The sequence below is a fragment of the Nerophis ophidion genome, unplaced genomic scaffold (assembly GCF_033978795.1).
Source record: "Nerophis ophidion isolate RoL-2023_Sa unplaced genomic scaffold, RoL_Noph_v1.0 HiC_scaffold_115, whole genome shotgun sequence".
NCBI classification, from domain to species: Eukaryota; Metazoa; Chordata; class Actinopteri; order Syngnathiformes; family Syngnathidae; genus Nerophis; species Nerophis ophidion.
In genome coordinates this window covers 90,519-96,387 of record NW_026907037.1, presented here as the reverse complement: position 1 = coordinate 96,387, position 5,869 = coordinate 90,519, and the positions used below count along the sequence as shown (strand labels likewise).

The following is a 5,869-nucleotide window of genomic DNA, read 5'->3' as shown; positions in this document are numbered from 1 at the left end:
TGCACCTGGGGATAGGTTGATTGGCAACACTAAATGGTCCCTAGTGTGTGAATGTGAGTGTGAATGTTGTCTGTCTGTCTGTGTTGGCCCTGCAATGAGGTGGCGACTTGTCCAGGGTGTAGCCCGCCTTCCGCCCGATTGTAGCTGAGATAGGCGCCGGCGCCCCCCGCGACCCCGAAAGGGAATAAGCGGTAGAAAATGGATGGATGGAAGATCTGCTGCTATGAATATTACTGAGTTACCTGTTACATCTCAGGACAACAGGTGTGTACATGTGGTTTAAAGACTACTTTACACGCTATGTCAACCTTTTCCAGCGTGTCTTTACAGTAGCAAAATGTATGTTTGAGGACTATATCAGACAACATGGGTTGCCAGAGTGTAGTCACACAGACCAGGTAGGCAATTGGAGTCAGACCTTGTAAAACACTTTGGAAAACCTTGCTGGAATAGTTACCTCTACTGCCCCCCAGTGGCCGTTAGAAAGGATGCACACATTTTGTGTTGAAGTCCTTAAAGCTGTCTTTCACTTTTTGTCTTGTCCTTTGTGTCCCAGATGAAGTCGTGAGTGGCTCGGGGGAGGATAGGCGGGACATTAGCTCGGAAACATTCTTCTTTTCTTTTTTACAAGAACTTTGCTGACAAAGTGCAAGTGTTTGTGGGCGTTACTGTACATGTTGGTATTGATCACACCACCCAGTAAATTCAAGGAACGTTTTCAAAATCATTAAATGATTTTAGACTTTCATTTTGTGAACAATATAAACATATATTAATATAAACATATGGAGGAGTCAGATAGGGGTGGTTAGGGCATCTGGTCAGGATGCCACCTGAACGCATAGGGAGGTGTTTAGGACACGTCTGACCGGTAGGAGGCCACCAGGAAGACCCAAGACACCTTGGGAACGCCTCGGGATCCAGGAGCTGGACGAAGTGGCTGGGGAGAGCGAAGTGTGGGTTTCCCTGCTTAGGCTGCTGCCCCCGCGACCCGACCTCAGATAAGCGGAAGAAGACGGATGGATGGATGAATAAACATATATGAATACAACAATGTAAGACATAGTAGCAATGTTGTGTATTTACTGGCGTAGTCCTCTAGAGGTCACTGATGTGTGCTCCTTTCCAGAGTCGTGTGGAGAGAGAGTTTGGCCAACCCGGGTTTGGAGTCAGTGTCTAACAAGGCGCCCTCTAGTCACCTGAGGGGATTTGACCAACTATTACATCTCATGCTCTTCGTATGTACCTATCTTTAATGTTTATAGTACACAATGAATCATATTTAGCTGTGAAATGTGTGTTTTTTATGATGTTAGACGATCTCTGATTACATCACTTGTCCATGCCAGCTAACTTTCATTTGTTGTCATCTGCCTCCATCTAGTGGACGTTTGTTGTACTGTTACTTATAGAATTCACCGGTAAATAGTAGACATCTCATCTGTCACTGGTATTTAGTCATTATAACAATACATACAGTGGTGTGTGACAAAGTTAAACTTAGATTTAAGTCACATGGAATACTTAATAATCTGTGGTCTGTGATATGACATTATTAAGTTCATTTAATTCATGCATTTACAATGTTTGTGTCCTACAGTTTCACCCTTTCAATTGTCAATCAACCTGGCCTCCATCAGTCAACCTGGTGTTCAGAGGGAATTAAAAAAAGGGAATAAGCGGTAGGAAATGGATGGACAAGGTGTATCGCCACAATTTTAACCACTTTTGTCATTGCAATGAATGACGCACGGGGGCGCCACTAACTCCCATCGCATCATTTATTTTTTAAATGATGATATTTTTTAAACCAAATACTTACTGAAACCTAACAAAAAATATATTTTACCTTTTCAGAAATAAATGAATTATTATAAAATAGTAAAAAAAAAAATCGTTTTGTTTTCCATTTAAGGCTGCTAGATACATCTTTAAGGTGTGCGATTTCATAAAGAACAACGTATTTTTTAATGTTTGTTTTGTATGTAATGGTTTATGATGACATTGTTATTGAAGTACAGATGACACCAAAGAACGCGACCACCAAAAGGGGAATAAGCGGTAGAAAATGGATCGATGGAAGGACTAAAGAAGCATGGTAAGTAAGTGTGGCAAAACAAGTTAACGGAAGTGACGTCTGGTACGCGCATGCGTGGACCGATGGGGTGATAACGCAAGATGGCGTCTGACGGAGAAGGCCTAAAGGCGGGCATTATATTTCTGTATTCTTACATATATGTTGTTTCATAGAGTACACACGGTTAATAATTGTTTGTAGCCGGATACATCAGTCTGAGCGCACTTTGTTTACTAGCTTATTTTAAGAAAGTTTGCAGCTAGTTTAGCTGGCTAGTTAGCTTAGCTTGTTAGCTGCGAACAAAGAGACGAGGAAGTTATTTAAACATCGCTAAGTAGGGAACTAATGTGAGTGTAAAGTGTTGTGATTGTGGGAAAATGTGCCAAAGAAGGATAGCAAAGTACGAGGAGGAACTTTGGCCAAGAAAAGAGGAGGACGAGCGACAACATCAACTACTGGATGTTTATTATAAGAAACATCATCAAGTTGTGTTACACAGAACAGCTTTGTTTACTTCTTACTCTCACATCTTTACTAACTTTATATTTGATTACAAACATTATTCTTAAATATATTGTGGATGACAAGTTTGATTGTCTTGTGAGGATGATGTAAATACAGTCGTGGTCAAAAGTTTACATACACTTGTAAAGAACATCATGTCATGGCCATTTGCAATCATTTCTACAACCCTTATTTTGTGTGATGTAGTGATTGGAGCACATACTTGTTGCTCACTAAAAACAATGAACTTTGCTTCTTTTATGAATTTATTATGGCTCTACTGAAAATGTGACCAAATATGCTGGGCCAAAAGTATAAATACAGCAATGTTATATGCAGTATATATACAGCAATATTATTATATATACAGCAATGTTATATGCAGTATATATACAGCAATATTATTATAAATACAGCAATGTTAGTATACAAACAGCAATGACGGTGGGCATGGTGTTCCTGGGATTAAAGCCCTCACCTTTTTTTCCTCCAACCATATTGCTGGGTGTTGTGGCCAAACAGCTACATTTTTGTTTCATCTGATATCACATGGACAAGGGTAAAACTTTCTGGAGTAAAGTTCTGTGGTCAGATGAAACAAAAAATGAGCTGTTTGGCCACAATACCCAGCAATATGTTTGGAAGAGAAAAGGTGAGGCCTGTAATCCCAGGAACACCATACCTACAGTCAAACATGCTGGTGGTAGTATTGTGCTTCAAATGGGACAATGAAAAAGGATTATTAGTTCCAAATTCTTCAGGACAAGCTAAAATCATCAGGGGGGAGGTTGGGTCTCGGGCGCAGTTGGGTGTTCCAACAGGACAATGACCCCAAGCACACCTCAAAAGTGGTAAAGGAATGGCTAAATCAGGCTAGAATTAAGATTTTAGAATGGTCTTCCCAAAGTCCTGACTTAAATTTGTGGACAATGCTGAAGAAGCAAGTCTATGTCAGAAAACCAACACATTTAGTTGACTTGCACCAATTTTGTCAAGAGAAGTGGTCAAAAATTCAAGCAGAAGCTTGTGGATGGCTACCAAAAGCGTCTTTTTGCAGTGAAACTTGCCAAGGGACATGTAAGCAAATATTAACATTGCTGTATGTACACTTTTGGCCCAGCACATTTGCTCACATGTACAGTAGACCCATAATAAATTCATAAAAGAAGCAAACTTCATGAATGTTTTTAGTGAGCAACAAGTATGTGCTCCAATCACTACATCACAAATAAATAAGAGTTGTAGAAATGATTGGAAACTGAAGTCAGCCATGACATGATGTTACTTGTAACCCCATGGTTGTCCTTGTTCTGTCAAATTTAACTACCCGTGAAAATGAGTTACCTATGCCAGTCCATTTGTAGAATAAACTGAAATCGATGCTTGTGCATATTCAGTAAAAAAATAAAACATACATTTAAGCTGCAATAAAAATATACATTAAGACGCTTCTACACATTATTTTAAAGGCACAGATAACATCCATCCATCCATGTTTTACTACTTGTCCCTTTCAGGGTCGCAAGGGGTGCTGGAGCCTATCTCAGCTACATTCGGGCGAAAGGCGGGGTATACCCTGGACAAGTCGCCACCTCATCACAGAGCCAACACAGATAGACAGACAACATTCACACACTAGGGCCCATTTAGTGTTGCCAATCAACCTATCCCCAGGTGCATGTCTTCGGAGGTGGGAGGGGCCTATCCCCAGGTGCATGTCCTTGGAGGTGGGAGGGGCCTATCCCCAGGTGCATGTCTTTGGAGGTGGGAGGAAGCCGCAGTACCCGGAGGGAACCCACGCAGTCACGGGGAGAACATGCAAACTCCACACAGAAAGATCCGAACCCAGGACCTTGGCATTATGAGGCACACATACCAGTGTTTCCATATATAGGATTGGTACCTAACAGAACTACACCTAGAATTGGTTGTCTGTATAATAAAAGCATTCTCAGGCCCCTGCAGTCTACATATAAACTTAAACATCAGTTTTCTCAGGGTGGCGTGGAAGGTGTTTATCCCTAAATGACAAAAAAGCTTGCTGGCACTACTACCCCTGGCCTTTCTGAGCAGGATTCTGAGACACTCATTATATGCAAGCTGGAGTTTGTGCAAGTTCTTTTTCTTGAACCTCACCCAGAGGGGTGCTGTGTACATAGTGGTGCAGTAAGCTCTAAACAAGTACACCTTTGCCTTATCAGAGCAGTAATGACATTTTCTCACCAGCATATTGGCTTTCTTCTCGGTCTAAGCATGTCAGCATCATCTTCCATCTTGTCATTGATGATGCGGCCTAAGTATTTGACATTGTTGCACACAGACAGGGTTTGACCAGACAAATAGAAACCTTGGAAATGAGGATGTTGATCCTCCTTGGTCCTACATATCATTACCATACTCTTTGTGGCTGACTCCAAAGTGTGAGCATATGTTAAGAAGCTGCTGGAACCCTGCACTACTGGGAGATATAATGGCCAAATCATCAGCGTACATCAAGTGGTTGATGAAGGTGTTCCCCATCATGCATTCTGTTCTGCCTGGTGATAGAAGCCCACCCTGCCGTACCCCATTGCCAACTCTAAAGAGAGAGGATAAACTACTCCCCCATTTGACCTGCATGGTCTGCCTGTGGTAGCAATATGCCAGAATATACCCACAACACCCCTGTGCTTCAGATTGCTGAAGAGTTGGAGATGGTTGACTCTGTCAAATGCCTTAGATGCGTCAATAAACCCCACCGACATTGTAGAACCCTGCGCTCTGTATTATTCTTCTGCTTCTTTTAAAGCATAAATACACAAGTCAGTGCTGTACTTGCTCTTCAAGCCAAATTGGATGTCTGCGGTGCAAATAAGATCCCCAACTCTGTATATTAGCTCACTTTCCAGCACTTTAGATAGCATGCTGGCCCGGGCGATAGGTTGATACTTGTCCATAGTCCCTACCTTACCAGCCTTGTCTTTAATGACAGCTACTAAAGTAAGTGTCAGCATAGCAGCTGGCAGGATGACATGCATTACCAACCTACCAACATATACATACTGCATGTACATAAAACCTAAATGGAGGTGTTTGGATGCTTTTTAAGTTCTTTGTAGGCAGAATAATGCAACTCTAGTAGCCTCTATTGTAAACAGACTTTTGATCGCATTTATTTACTACTTAGAATGCATGAAAAAGAAGGAAAAAAACGTGTGTTCTTGATAGGCGAAACACAAATAAAGTAAGATTCCCTTTTAAATGAAGTGAAGTATATTTACTTAGCGCTTTTCTCTAGTGACTCAGAGT

The 5,869-nt window shown here is 41.4% G+C and overlaps 1 long non-coding RNA gene across 1 annotated transcript; it reads left to right on the top strand.

The window, feature by feature from the left end:
- The first annotated feature begins 237 nt into the window (after window positions 1–237).
- LOC133547468 (uncharacterized) lies at window positions 238–5,332 on the top strand. The gene is made up of 3 exons (XR_009805504.1): window positions 238–1,055; window positions 1,130–2,098; window positions 4,099–5,332. It is a non-coding gene; the product is annotated as an uncharacterized LOC133547468 (long non-coding RNA).
- Window positions 5,333–5,869: the final 537 nt, after the last annotated feature.